The sequence below is a fragment of the Temnothorax longispinosus genome, chromosome 6 (assembly GCF_030848805.1).
Source record: "Temnothorax longispinosus isolate EJ_2023e chromosome 6, Tlon_JGU_v1, whole genome shotgun sequence".
Taxonomy (NCBI): domain Eukaryota; kingdom Metazoa; phylum Arthropoda; class Insecta; order Hymenoptera; family Formicidae; genus Temnothorax; species Temnothorax longispinosus.
Window position 1 is genome coordinate 19,925,506 of NC_092363.1, and position 16,396 is coordinate 19,941,901.

Consider the following 16,396-nt stretch of genomic DNA (forward strand, 5'->3'; position numbering starts at 1 on the left):
TTATTTTAAACCAAGAATTATTTTTTTATTACTTTCACAATTTAATATATACTTATTTATTATTTATTTTTTAAGTATATCTTAAGTACTTATATATTAATGTCAAACAACAAAATCGTCAAACTAACAGATCGATTATATTGTGACATTGCTATTTTTATAAATAATTATAATGCATGAATGTCTGGACACGATGCATATTATTATGTAAAAATCAGTTTTATGTATTAATGAATAAAATTCGTGGCATGTGGTGTACATTGCAGATTAAGTTTACAGAATGCACTTTAGATCTCGCATCTCGTTTATGGTGGGCGTTGTTTCATGTATTACAAACAGGCGTTGCTTGTAACATCGTTACTTCGTTAAAAGTTTGTTAGTGCAGCATAAAGGTGTAATAAGTAACGTTACGAGGCGAATGTTAGTGTTAACAAGTTATCCATAAAAGATATACACGTGTCTCAAAGCATTGCATTTTCGTCCGCTACAAAATACCCAAGTGTCTTCCTCCAAAGAGGAAGTTATTTAGAACTTCCTCTTGTTGTTATATTTAACTATAAATAAAACTATAATTGGATGCGATTTTTAAACCTTTACTAATTACATCACTGCTTTAATAAAAAAAAATTCGTTTGCCTTAAGAAAAAATTGCAATAAATTTGAGACATCCTATAGGAATTTTATTATTATCAACAGAAACTTTCGCTCTGAAATTGCGCTTAATCTAGAAAAGAGCTGTCCGGCGGGCGTACTTTATGCGCGATCGGTATTTTCACTTCCCCATTCTCTGCCTCATTCCTGCGAGTCCTCTGTAAGAGTAGGAGGGACTGACGCATTCCGAAATAGTGCAAATCGATAAGAAGTTGTTCACCGCCCCAAATACAAATACATGATTTTTTCCACTTTGAACGTTATGCATAAAATGCATAAAATATTGCTCGATATTGCAATTCTGATTTCGTTATTTGCACTAGTTCTGAACTTTAAAATCACGGATTTTTATAAATTAGAATTCCTATAAAAATCTTGAATCAGTGTGTAATATATTTTTTAAGTTTAATCCTTTGGCTACGGTTGAGCTGAATGCAAAATTATACTAGTACACGTAAAGCTCAGCTACGGAATGCGATTTAAAAACTCGATGTCTTTTCGATGAAACAAATGCAGATTAAAATAATTAAGGTACTCCTGCCCAATAGCGACGAGGTTTCAAGGTTTAGAAAAGAGTCAATATAGTGATGTTTTGTTCCATCAAGAGATCATTTATAGAGGAAAGTTGCTATAGTGACGTTTTGTTTTAAAATATCGGGTAATGGAAAACTACCATAATGGCACGTAGCTCGAGGGTTAATAAAAAATTGATTTTGAATATGTATATGAATATGAATATGACAGAGAATATGAATCGAATATAAACATGATTGCACGTTACGTATCAAATAAGTAAGTAAAATAAGTAAGTATAATACGTAAAATAAGAAAGAAACTTTCTACTCAATCCTTTAGAGGGGTCCCCAACTTTCTTTGTCAAAATGAACTTATTAAAATTTTTGTAACAACTGGAGGGTCGGATAAGTCTCACTTTTGAAAATTATATAAGAATAAAATATCTTCATTTTTTAATTCTTTTACATTATAACGTCGAAATTTCTTGGCAGGCCGAAACGTTACGGGAACCGGATTCGGCTCGCCTAATTTAGAGCTTTATTCTGAAAACTGTTCTTTTTTGGGTGCGCATTTATATCAAACTGCTGCATCAGGGGTATCCTAATCAATTCTTTTTCGACGCTTCGCCGATTTCGCGAGCAAAGATATAAATTTTCACGAAATGAATTCCATCGGAGACGTATCCTAGAGCGTGCGCCGATATCGATTATATTTGTCTAACAAGATTTCTATCTGGCGCGAATTGGAATTGAAATTTGTCGTCGCGCAACAAGTAGTTAACGTTTTGGCAATTATCGTGGCACGTCGAGTCTGATAAAGCGTCACGGGATAAACAACCGATGGAGTATGGCGGTATAGAAGTTTCGCATTAGAAGCTTTTTGCGTTGTCGAGTTTGTTATTACGCTTTGCGAAACTTTCGATCGGTTCGCATTATTTCCGGCGGCTGCCTTTCATTTGCGCTCGTGCCAAGTTGCTTGCGGTCATGCATAGAATCCTTTATCCTGAATATTTACTAGTGAAGCCATTAACATAACATTTAATCGATAATTACATTGCAATTTCGCTTTTAACGGCGAGGTAACATATACGTATACACAAACATGTGCACGCTAAACGAAACACACACTGGTATTAAATAATAATCTCATTGAATATCACAATGGTTTTTTTTTACCACCCGGATGTCAAAGCGAATGTAAGAGAGGCTGAACTTTCGATATCAAATAATAATTATACTCAAATAAATGCTCGGTTACATCTTGTGTTTATATCGGTCTTGAAATTTCAAATCTTAAAATTGATTTTATATCTATCTCTCTTTCCCCTTTTTTCGGAAACTGTCTTTGTAAAACTGTAAAATACCTCGCTAGCAGAAAGATTAATCACGAACACAATCAGCCTCGCGAAAGCAATACGTTGCGTTACAAGCAATCGCGCTCGCCCTTCGCCATTTTTTTTCGATACAAGTTCAGACGACGGGCCGCGACCTGACGTTAGGGACAATTTGTCATTCTGTTCTCCGATAAGATCGTAATCATGTTCCTACTGCTGGCTGACGTGTATTGCATGCCCGGGCTAAACAGCTGCCTAATAACATCGATCATCGCGGACGTCGAAGAATCGGTTTGCATCGCGAGCGCGAGGGGATTTATTCATCGTTCGGCGGAATCGGGCATCTGTCATGGAAATTCCTGACGAAAACGGCAAAGGACATAAATGCCGTGAAAATTGTGAAGCGGCACGAATGCTCAGCCGGGGAATACGACGTTCCTCCGCTGGAACTGGCTTACGACAGGTTGTTTAGCTTCCTTTGGCTCGGAGGACGGGGAAGGGTGTGGAGCAAGGACGGTCATGTATTTGCATAAGTTTATTGGAAATATAGAACAGCGCGCGGGGGACTACGCCCTTGTAAAGTACGCGATTTGCAGCCGTCACGCGAGAGGCAAGAGCCGTCGCGATCGCAAATTGTGCCGTGCAAAGAAGTATCGAAAAATTGAAAATTTTGTCTCTCAAGCAAAAAAACAGACCGGAGAAGAATCCTTGTTCTTTACTTATATCACGTGCGGTTATTACTTTACTGGTATCACATGTTCAGTCGAAGATGTTTATTTGTTTGTGAATTAATACTTATTAATATAATAACAGAATAAAACTAATATAGTATGATATAGATATGAATTAATATAAAATTAATATTTTTTGTTCTGTTTAACACGTACGATTGTTGCTTTATTAATATTACATATTTAGTCAAACATTTTTACTTTGTAAATTAATAGTATTGTTATTATGTAATTATTGATGTAATATGATATAGATATGAGACCTTTAATACAGAATGAATATAAAATTAATACGATTATAATGTAATGTAACATTAATACGAAATAATGTAATGTAATGTAATATAGGGATGATGTTTAATTAACCATTATATATTTATAAGAGCGCCAAGAAACGCTCTTTATATCTTTATGTGAATAAACGTGTGGGTTACCTGCTTTCCTTGTGGACCAAGACTTTCAAAATTTTTTCATAAGTTTCTGAATTATATACAACCGTATAGAACCAGATCATGAAAAATTCAGGTCTTTCTTTTCTTGAATAGCGGCTTTGCGCTTTGAAAAGGTCAAGTTCTCATGTTTAATGGGACTTAAACGTATCGGGGCGTGAATTAATGTTATATAATGATATGTTTTTATCGGGTTTCCGACCGCAAGATCCATTTGCCTGCGTGCTTTCTGCTTGAGCTCATTGATAAATACCCCTTCGCGAAAGATTTCTTTGCGAGGCGGAGAGAGACTGAGCTGTATGTCACGCGATACGATACGACTTGTATAAAAGCGCTTGGGAACTCCTTCCGCATCCATTTCGCAAAACTTACCAGGTACGTCGATGGATGAAAGTCACCGGTACTTGTATCCGGTGGAAAGTACGACGGAAGATGTACGAGAAGTCGCAGAACTGTCATCGTTTCTTTTATCGCGGATGCCTCCGCAATTTGAAATCGAGTCACGCTGAACGCGAGTTCGACGCTCCGATAGAACTCGCCCGCTTTTTGCACAATTTTTGCTCCGTGCTCTAAAAAATTTCTTAATTTTGAATTATTGAAAGGACGTAGGCGAAGATGCGCCAGTGGATTTGCGACTCTCGATAAAAGAGCATATTCGACAGACAGAGAGATACCGTCGCGGCGATATTTAAATAATTCGTTTGCCAAAAGATTGCGAGAGCGAACGAAAATCTGATACGCGTCTCCTCTGCACTTTATTTATTTATAAAAGCCAGTCTCGTTATAGATCGCGAGAGTGCAACGTAATCCGGTTATCGATTGCCTTTGGTGCCCTATCTAAACTATTCAGCATCGATTGACAGGATTGATATAAGCGCGAGTCAAATTTCCGAACACATTCGGGGATATATCGGGAAGTTACTCGACTGCGAGTCGCTCGTAACTGAACTTGCATCGTAGCGATATCGATTTCAAATTTTAGACAAACATTGTCTTACAGCTGATGAGCTCCGAGTTTATCGTCGACAACCGAGAAGAGGCAATAGTTGAACAAACTTGAGAGAGCGAAATCCCAGAGAGATGAGATACGATAGATTTCCGGGGATATATAGAGCGTATCTGAATTTTATTTAGATAGAGCGTGACAATTTATAACAAAAACAAAAACAAGCGAGACTTGTTTACAAACATACGTAGGTACAAACATAGTAAGGTAGAAACATTTCCGATCCAAGAGAATATAAAATAAGTGACAAAATAAACCAATCATTTCTATTTTTTAATATAATTATCCTTTATTTCAACATTTTTTTTTAGAACGACGAATTAATTTTCCTATATATTACAAAAGAATATTTTAAATTCTTAAAATCGCTCTCCATTATCCGTCCGACAAAACTCCTAGATTGACGTAGATTATTTCTTATTTTCAGAATTAAAGCCCAACAAATTGAATAAAAAAAAGTTATTAATGATGAAGAAGAGATCTCTGTAGTGTTAAAACATTTTAAGGACAAAAATTAAAAAAATTTTTTTAATAGTGGATATATAGAAAAATTAAAAAATAGCATGTTTGTATTAAAATATAAATTTCGTGAAAACAAAGCTTTCTTTATGAGGAAGCAAAATGGCTATTTTATTTTATTACCTTTTTTTATATCCTCGGGGAACTTTTGGATTTTACAACGCATGTGATTTATTTTAATACAATGTAAAAGTTTATAAAATAGAATTTAATAATTAGTAAATAAAGGAGAAATTAAACGATAAATTTTCTCGTTTAGCTGTTAAACAATTAGGTACGACCATGCGTTGCAATTTGTTTGAAAATGAGCGCTCTTTATCTTCCAAGTTTCATCTGTTTATAAATAGCGTAATTGCAACGCAATATGCGACTGCACGTAACAACGTATGGACTGTGCAATAAATTTCAATGATAAATTTTAGACGGAAAAGAGTTTTCAGATTTTGCCCGGTTATCTTTGCATTCTGAGCTGCTATATTTTTCTTTGGAGTGTAATGTAACGAACTTTTAAATGGTGAATGTATTTGATGCACACTGCTTCAGAATGTTATTTTCTATTGTCTGAATTTTATCCGCGCATAAATAATGACAATAACGTAACATTTGCAAGTACGCACGGTATAAAAAGCTGAAAGAGATTGTAAACATAAATTCCCGAAAAAAGAAAACCCTCTCTCTATATCTATTTATCTATCTATCTATCTATCTATCTATTTATCTATCTATCTCTCCACCCCTATATCATCAAAATTTTTTGTTTTAAGCCGTTTTATTCCCAACAATTTTTCGAAACGTTGTTCCGGATCAACGTGTCGAATAAACGATCGAACGAAAAAATGTGCTGCAGCGTGTAATTGTACAACTACAACGCGGAACACGTGAATCGTAATAAAGTTTTAGTGATAAAATTACGAAAGGAATAGAGAGAGGATAGGGAAGGGATAATTGCCGGGTTTCGTATCCGGATTTGCGTGAAAATGACGTTCCGTAAACAGAGCGTGTATCCCGCGACATCGCGCGAGCGCTCGCGATCCGTGCCGCGAGTGATAAACGCGAATCGAAAACGTGGCGAGTCGAGAAAAAGAAATTAATTTCCGCCGGGGCGCGGCGGGGGTATAAGGTACAGGGTATTAGTCGCGCGGCTGAGTGCATCGGCTGCAATACCGCCCTGCGCTGATGATCCCTTTCACGGGCGAGCACTCGAAAGACGATATTTACGAGAAAAGGTAATGGGCCGTGATGAGCGGAATCGGCATTGATGCGCTGAGAGAGGTGCGATCTGGAAAGCGCTACGATAGAATTACAAATTATTAGAATTACGAGCCGCAGATAATGGGAAAGGAGAGCGGAGTCGAGAAGGGATCAACAGAGCTTTTTCATTAAAACCTGGAATATGCATATATTGAAATGAAAAGAGTAGAACTGCCGATTGAATACGCGGAATATGCGTTTAATTATTGCAACACGGGAGCAAACGTAGCGGGAACAAAAGCTGGCGATCATGTAAACCGAGATCCTAATAACGTCGATGCAAAAGTATCAGTTTTCCGTTAATATATATTCTCGAGAAATGCTACTTATATAGGTAGTCTTTTTGTCAATTTGACTGTCGTTACTTTGTTGCGTCGTTAAAAGTTCTCTATTCTTAATTTCTGAAGTGAGTGAAAAGAAATCTTCGTGACGTGCACTTTCAAAATTAAAGCGATGCGAACAAGGATGCGAAGGAATGTCACTTCAGCCGGGAGACAGTTAGAAAGACGAAAAGCGTCAGGTAGAGCTTTCGCAACCTGAGGATGCGCAGCTTCGCGAACTCTTCGACAGACATGAAAGTGGCACGTTTGCCCGATTAGCATCTGACGGTCTTTGATCCTTCGTCGTAGCGAACACTTGCACTATTGATTAATCAATGTCCCGTACTTACCTCCCGCAGATCCGCTGTCGACATTCCCATCCCTTTTTTTTTAATACTTCCGCGCGCCGATTTTCGCGCACCGAAACTTTCTGTATCGGTCAAATTTCGAGCAGCTCGCGGACTTGATTGAAAACCACACGAGGGAAGAGAACTTATTCGGCGAGCACCGATATTTTTTTACATCGTGGAACAAGCCCGTGCATACAAATACGTCGTGTGTGATGCAAATATTAATTGAATTATTAATCTTTCATTAAGGGAACCATGCATGAAGAACAGGAAGAAAAGAGAGAGAAAGAAAGAGGACGCGTAAACATAATTTCTTCATTATACACAGCGAATTGGCGTAGATGAGTAAAGTTGATTTTCTTGCAACTGATTCAGCAAAAAATTTGATTGAACACTTTTTTCCGTTTCATAATTTTCTCAATTCCATAATTTTCGATATTTGTGGCGTGTACACAAGCGCGTTCGCTATTAAATCATATAATTTGAAATCCTTTTGGAAAAATTCAAGTCAATTGGGTAAAACGCGTGTAGAGTGTGTTAGACGATTCAACCAAATAAAATTTTCAATAAGCGTACTTCCTCGCATCTCGAATGCGATGGATGGAGATGAAATTCTGCCAAGTCAGGCGAGTCGAAAGCAGATTGGAGCTCGAACATACTGTAAAGAGTATCGAGACAGCGATCGTAGATTGTACTATGTGCAGCGGTGTAATTGGAATTCTTAGATTCTTATGGAGATATAACTAATGACAATCTCTTTCACGCACGTTTTTAAATGCAGATTTCCATTGTAAGGTAGATCCCATTATATTTTAGATCAGATAATAAATTTAAATTATAATAATCTTTGAAACAAATATGTATATTTAAATAAATAATTAAAAAAAGTAAATTGGATTAAATTTAATGTAATGATTAGATTAATAGTAATATAATACTTAAAAGATCTGAAATATTTTACCTCAATAAAAGAAATTCCTTATCTTGGATGACATTATTTTTTAATAACTGTATAATTAAAATTCTATAATTTAATTATGATAAAAGGAGAATTATTTTTAAAAGCTATATAGTTTATATATGTTTTTATGGATAAAACGCCTATGTTCCAATATAAGAAAATTGATCTCTCTGCTGAGTATTGCTAACTGAATTGTGAATATAGAATAATTTAATAAATTAGCTTAGTTTAGTTCTCTTTCTTCCTCTCTCTTTCTACCTACCTACCTACCAGAAACTCCAGGCGTCAAGGTATTTGCGTCGTTCTAAAAGTACAAATATAATTTTCCTCAATCATTATCGCTGTAAATATCCCATAAATTTGTTGCAATGCACTTGTTTTGCAAAATCTACAGATCCGAGGATTTTATCTTAAGCCTGCCGAAAATTGTTAATTTATTTATACAATTAGTATGAAATTTCTTTTACTCTAAGTTAATTTAAATATTTTTAGGTTTCTAATCAATCCTTTTATCAAATTTCCGCTAAGAAAGGATCGATCGTGCCTTATTATACATATATACTTATCTGTTTTCAGTTCTATTAACACACATTAACTTATGATAAACACACACAAGGTACGAGAATTGTAGAAAGATGATAAAGCAATCTTTTTAAAAAGATTGCTTTATCATCTTTTTATAATTCTCGTACCTTGTGTGTGTCTTTATCATACGTATTTGACTTTTCATCGAGCTTTTCCTTTACCCACTGATGTCTTAAAACTTAATTAAGAATCTACTGCGAACTTGAAAGTTTATTTAAAGGTCTTCTCAAACACTAAATCTGGGAAATGGATGACACAATGTTATTATTATTAAATTTTTATTTAATTTCGAATAATCTGTGCTACTGGTTCACACGATTCCAGTTTTGCGCTCTGCGTAACACATTGAAAAACATAATTTAGTCCTATGAATTTACGACTATTATTATTAGCATACCGCTAATTCTATTTAATCATGCGTATTTGCGCGTCAAATATTTGTAATAACAACATGCAATGTTGCACATAATGACGATAAACATAACACAATGTGCATATAGATCGAACTAAAACATTATTTAACAAGTATTATCAATAACAACAATTTAGGTCAAGTGGTTAAAGTATAAAGCATCGATGTAAATTAGAAGTCCCATTCTGAAATAACGGAGATAAGGAATAAATAATGACAATAATGGTAGAACAAGAAATATTTTTATATAATAAATGATGAAAATAAAATAAACGACAGCGAAGAATTTATGAAAAATAATAATCGACAATACATCTTCCCATGGGTACTTCCCATTTTACCTGCCAGTGTTCCGTCATTTTTTTTTCACTTTCGGGACAAAACGTCGTGTTATTCTAGCGGGAACGCAGATGGGAGGATTTTCCTGAAATGCTGTCGATGCACCATGATGAATCGACTGCTACCTGTCGATTACGTGTCGAATTATCGTGTCGATTGCATACATCCAGTAATAACCTACGGCATTCGGAGGACCGAAAGATACTACGTACCTATATACATATGTATATAAATCAAAAAGTGCCAAAGTGAAGCAACCAAGATGTATTTGCTTCTTCATTTGTGAATGAGAGACTCTGTCGTTTTTGTGCTTCTAGATGTAAAATTTTATTTTTTAGTTACATAATTATTGTTATTATGTAAATCTTTTAAACAATATTTTTAAAAATTATATATTTTAATATATAGATACTCATAGATAGAAATATAAATATACATTATCTGTAATATTTAAATAGTTTGCAATTTAGAATTTTGACATAACGCAGAATTAAGAGAAACTCTCGTGGAAAGGAAGCTCTCAATTTAGCGGCTCTCAATTTCCGGCGGAACTTCATTACAGTGTAATCAAACGTAACGGGTGACGCTGAAAACTCCGCAATTCCATGCAATCGTTCAATCATATCAGTCGAGTTAACCGACGCAGATAGATGATTTCACTATATGTCTGCACGCTCGACCGGAAACAAGGCGGATTAAGATATCCTTCAACGTTAACTCTAGCGTGCAAAATCTAATTAATTCCAAGTAGCACCGAGCTATTTGCCTCAACGATGTCTACGCCCGTCGCTCGGCCAATGATTAATTAATGCCGTTAACGTTGCCGCTCTGAGTGATACGAAACCATAGACAATAGAAATTAATCGGCATTTGAGCAATCGGCTTTTAGTATTATGCGCTTTGTATATTGCATTACGATTACGTATGCATAATTTTTAGCGCGACACGTATTTACGATGTCAATGTGATTTGTTATTACAACTGTTGCTTTCCGATGTTGATACATAAAGCATGAGAAATAATTATTTTTATTATAACTTATTATATTTTATTAATTCTTATAATTTTTATATTATAATTTTAATTACAACTTTATTTTTTTTTTAACGACAAAGAAATAATTTTTTTTCAAGATCTCGTCTTATTCTATCTCCAGTATATTATCAAGAGAATATATTTGCGTAGTAAAGACGCGGATAATATAACGGGCAAGCAGATTTGGTATGCCGTGCAATAAAAGCGAACGGCTTTAATCGAGTTTTCGTTTCGATCATATCCACGAACAAAGGGTAAGGGATCACAACTCAACACGACCATATTGTCGCGACAAGAAATCGCCGGAGTTACTCGTAGAAGCTGCGTTTTCCACGGAGGAAAATCGCAGAGCTCACCGAGAGTAATCATAATGAAGGATCACGTAAAGAAGCGATATTAATGTCCGGTGGAAAAGGCGAGCGTGAGATCTATATATATATAGACTCATAAGAAGAAATCGAGGTATTTTCCTCTTCCACCTCACCCTCCCACCTCACCGCCCCTTCTCACTCTCTGCATCTTCTCGGTGAAACGACCATCTGTCGGAGACGTCCGCGAGAGTATCGACTAATGGCATACGAGAGGGTGAACGAAAAGCTCCCGACGAGAATGACGACCCTTCGGCATTCAGGTCCGGAATTCGCCGCCTTCCACTCTAAATCCTGCCGGATTTCGATGAATTATTCGCGCTGTCCTCTGGATCACGTCTCTCTATCCATGGCACCATCGGATCCGACTTTGCGCACCGCGGATTTTCGCCTTTTACATCACCCTCCCGGGAGGGGCGAATCGGTAAAGGATCGCGCTGCGCCATCCTGGGGATGGCGAACGTGGACGAGAGAGCAATTGATATCGCGAGAGATACCGCGCGCTTCTGTACAGAGCGGTCTTAGTCTTCGCTTGGTTTTTAAACACGAATTTTTTAATTAATTTCCGAACCGACATTTTTTTTCGACAGAAACGTTGAAACACCCGCGGTTCTTGGATTAAAAGTGCTCAAGAGTAATTCACAAGTAAACTCGGCGTGATTTGTCGTTTATATCGCGATATCATACACAATTCTGTTATTAATCTAATTTATAGATTAATTAACTAATTTATAGATTAATTAACTATTTTGTTAAACAAGCTTATAAAGCTCCGTAAACGTTCAGTCTCGCGGAAAATCCATTTAGCTGTAAGAGCTTTGTGAAGTTTGTCGTGTGTGTAATACGTTTATTTGATCGTGTAATGGTAATTTTCAAACGTTTGCTTATTACCGATGCGCAAAGACGTGATAAAATGTCAACAATGATCATACATTAAAATTCAGACTGTGAGATATTATTTGATGAAATTAAACTCTTGCTGACGAAAATGCTTGTAGTCGATCCCAGGAAGGAGTTATCACGTAGCTATTATCATACGCTTCAATTATATTAATATCCACTCGCGAACGCATTAATGCAAATGCTTGTCGTCTCGTATAATTTTGGTTTCGAACCCAGCATGCAGTTTCAAACATTTTACGCACGCAAAACTATGCGTATGCATTCATATTGATCGCGTTTTACCCGTAAAGCCGCATCCACACCGATCGATCGTAACATTTCATCCATTCGTTGTGATCGAATTTTAAAAAATTTTTCGGATATGTAAAAAACTATTAAAATAACAAAATGACACGAAAACAGAATATAAATACCAATACGTACATCAATATTTTTCAATCCATATATAAACTCCCTTTTATTTATCTTTGTTGGAAGCAAACATATCTTTTTAAGACATTGTTAAGAATTTTTTAGCATCAAACGGAATAAAAAAACTGTAAATAAAAAATGTGCATACAATATAAATAGTGTCCTTTTATTGAAACTTTGCGATAGGCAGAATTTAATTAAACTCGATTAAATTTACATTAATTGAATTTAATTTGAATGTAATTAAAATAAAATTAATTTAATTTAATTTAAATAAATTAAATTAAAATGAGAATTAGTATCTAATACATTAGATACTAATAGTACCTAAACTATTAGTATCTCATACATTAATACTAACTCGGCTGAAATTCAATATTATAAATCTGAAAACAAACAAAAATTGCACAGGTATAGCTTAAAGATTTTGAAAATCTCTCATAATCCTTGAATACACGAAATACTATGTTACTGTATGTTACAAGCAGACAATACGCTATCTGTTTCGATGTGCGTACTACCTAAAGCTAAGCCGACACATATGAAGATATAGGATGTAACTCAGTATGAGCGAGACAACTTCTCCACATGCTCAACGTGTCATACATCACGATTAACTTGACTTAATGCTCCAGCGATGCGGCTAGTGTGCGAACCTTAGGTAATGTTATTCACTACGACGGAATTAGTCCCGGAGGAATGAGCCAAAGCCACGCAGCCAATTAAGCTACATTCAACAGTTTTTGAAAAGGCGAGTGAAAAATTAAATTACGCGTGGGACGTACATATGCACAGAATTATTTCTTGTGATTATTTTTGTAAAAATATACGTCGAAACAGATCTACAAAGCGTGGATATAATTTTTAATTATTAACATTTTTAATTATACGTTGATATCTGCGTGCAGTACTGAGAATTTAAATTTAACTTTAACAAGATGCGTCACTATACTATGTTATATAAAAAGTATAAATTCAAATATATTTAATAAAAGTCGGAATTTAAAAGAGCTCTACACGGATTATTTTGATCTGCGTATTTTTATCCGATTTATAATCGTGGTTATATAAACATTAATGTATACTTATTGTATAAAAATAATAGTATAAAAAGTATAAAAATCAAATTTAGGAATTTATTCCATCAAATTTCCGATAGCATTACTTAATTAACTCATGTTTACTAAGTGGGAGAATTGCTCGAAATTGTCAACTATTAACCCGTTGTGGTCACATGGGGTCCAGTGGACCCCAGGCTTTTTTTTTTCTCTTAAAAGTATACTATTTTGAGAGTAAAACGCACATAGTTTTTTTGCTCTATCTCAAAAAATTTTGATGAATATTTTTGTGAAAAAAGTCAAATTTTTCGAAAAAAATTTTTTTTTTTTACGTTTTTTCAACATAAAAAATTGTTTAAAATTATTGGATTATTAAGAGGAAGTCATAAATTAATTCCAGTTCAAGGTTTGAGTCGATACATCAAAAAGAACGCAAATGGAAACTGTTGTGGGGTCCATTGGACCCCGTGTGACCACTACGTTATTTTTAGGAGGTGTGACCACAACGGGTTAATTAATAAAAATTGTTACTCGTCAATTAGTAAAATTTAATTTAATTTAATTAGAGCTCACATAATAATAGAGCTTTAGTATATAATTACGAATTTCCAGACTTTTATTTTAAAATGTGTTGCTGTTAAAAATTACTTGTATTTGCCCGATGAGAAAAGTTAATAAATATATACATATACGGGTAAAGTTAATATGTGAAATCTCTAGAAATGAACGTTGAATACAGCAGCTTTTGACTATCTGCCTATATGTATATAACAGTTATATCCAAGTGCAGATATACCACAAGTGTAGGCATAGCACAAGGATGTACTCTACTGTAGCTGAGAATAGGTAGACATGTACTACTGCAATCGCGTTTGTGCGGACAAATACTGTTGTGGTCTATATGCGCAAAACAAATAGAACTCAACAACACGCAAAGTAATTCGTGATGAATCCATATGATTCAGAAAGCGATTTTTCAACTCTTTGCAGAAAAATTAATAAAGAAACACGCCCGCGAATTCGGGGATACGATTGTTCAAATACACGAGAATTAAAACAAAAATTTTCAAATTTGTAACCGCACACTGGAGCTATTCGTAACAGTGAACTTTAATTAAATTAAATGTTAATGAATGAAATTAAATTAATTATTACTAAACAGTTAGTAAAAATTTTAATTAATTAATTATTTACAGTTTAAACCGGTTAGCTTGATTTTACATGAGTTAATTAAGTATAATGTGATCAGAAATTTAATGGAACAAATTGCGAATTTAAGTTTTCATATTTTCATAATAAGCGGGAGGAAATTAATGTTTAAATAACCGCAGGATTATCGGTCAGATGAATAAAATGTGGTGATCCGTGTAGCGCCGAACTCAGATTGAAATATACTTTTTATAACGTATATATAAAGTGACATCTTATTTAAATTATATTAAATTATATAATTTTGGTACTGCACGCGGATATTAATTATTAACAATATTAAAATGTTTAATTCGCATTATGATAATTGTGTGAGCGTTTTAAAAGGTCAAGGAAACGGTGTCGATTATTTTAATTATTTATCTATATAATTCTGAAGAGATGATTTAATTTAGTTATATTTCTTCTACAGAAATCTAAGCTTTCATTTAATTGATCGATGCTCCTACTAGGAATTTCCAGATCGCAAACACTATCTGTAAAAAATAAGAAAAGATATACTATATAACTGACGTGAGAAATGTTAGCAATGTTGCAATCCACCGCGCGTTAAATTTCAAATGTAGACAACAAGAATGTATTTGCGGCGAAACGTTTCGCGTTGCGAAATATATGTGTGCAGTGCGGAAAATATACGTCTCGCGTTCCATCTTCAAAGTTCGTATCGTCCCATGATTGCTGAAAACAATTTGAATTTATAATGTGGAGCCTATCTTACGACGAATCGCGAAGTGTATCATTTTGATGTCTACTTTTTCGCGAGACAAGACTTGTTTCGCCATGAAGATTTATGCCGCGGATTTCTACGCGGAATAATCTGCGATTTTACTATGCGCGGAAGCGTGGTGCTGACGGTGTCCGACGACGTGCGACAAGGATGACGATTCCTCTCGAAGCTATTGAAATTGTGAGTGAGCCAGCGATGCGCGGTTCTTATTTCAATTTAACAAAAACTATCGAATCAAAAAATACAAGAGAGAGAAAAAGATTAAAATATTTAAATTAAAACAGATTAAAATAAAGATCTGGGTAATCTTCAAAGATAAGCTCTAAGCTCCAAAATTAAAACTTTCAGAGATTGAAGGCTGTAAATATTTTACGTTCCCGATCCAGGGAAAGATACATAGTTCCTGATGTTGTAGTTTTAAATCTCTCAAATTTAAGAAGAATTAGCAGTTTTCAGAATTAAAAACTTGGAAAAATCCCAGAGATTCAGAATTGTGCATTCTCAAAAGCTGGAAGCTTTACATATTAAAAATTTGCAATTTTAATGAGTTCACAAGTTTTAAGAAAAATTTAAAAATACAAAAATCACGTAAAATCTAGTATTAGTTCAGAAACAAGTTTTGTGATATACGTATCTATTTGAGACGTCATCTTCTAATCTTCTAATCTTTAATATTAAAAGTCTTCAACTGTTCAATTTATGCCTCGTTATTAAAATAATTTTGCTGGTTTACGCTTCAGATGTAGACAAACTAACGTACGATTGGAACTTCAAATAGACATAAAGAAACTATATTACTATTTTGAGAATTTTCAAAAATACTAGGTACTTTGTACCTCGAACAAAGTGCTGCAGTCATTTGCGATGCAATGTTTCGTGGAAAAGTTAAAATATGTGTTACGTACATAGCGCCGTGTATCTTGCGTTTTATCCTCAAAGACCGCATCATCCCCCGGTCGCTGAAAACAATTTAAATTTGCAATGCAAAGTAGTAATAAGTCCCTGCCGGCCCGCAGCGTACGATTCGCGAACTGTACTATTTTAGTTTCTACTTTTTAACCAGACGAAGAAAATTTATTTACTCCGCCTGGGAAATTTATGAGCACCGTTCGTGCTGTCTTTGCGAAGCATATTTTAAAATTATCTTTTACGACAGCAAAAATAAATGATGTTCCAAATATGTAGACTACGTGAGGGATGCGTTTGCGGCGATGTAGTCATAACATTTTTTACGACTGACAGATTTGATTTAAATAAGTTCC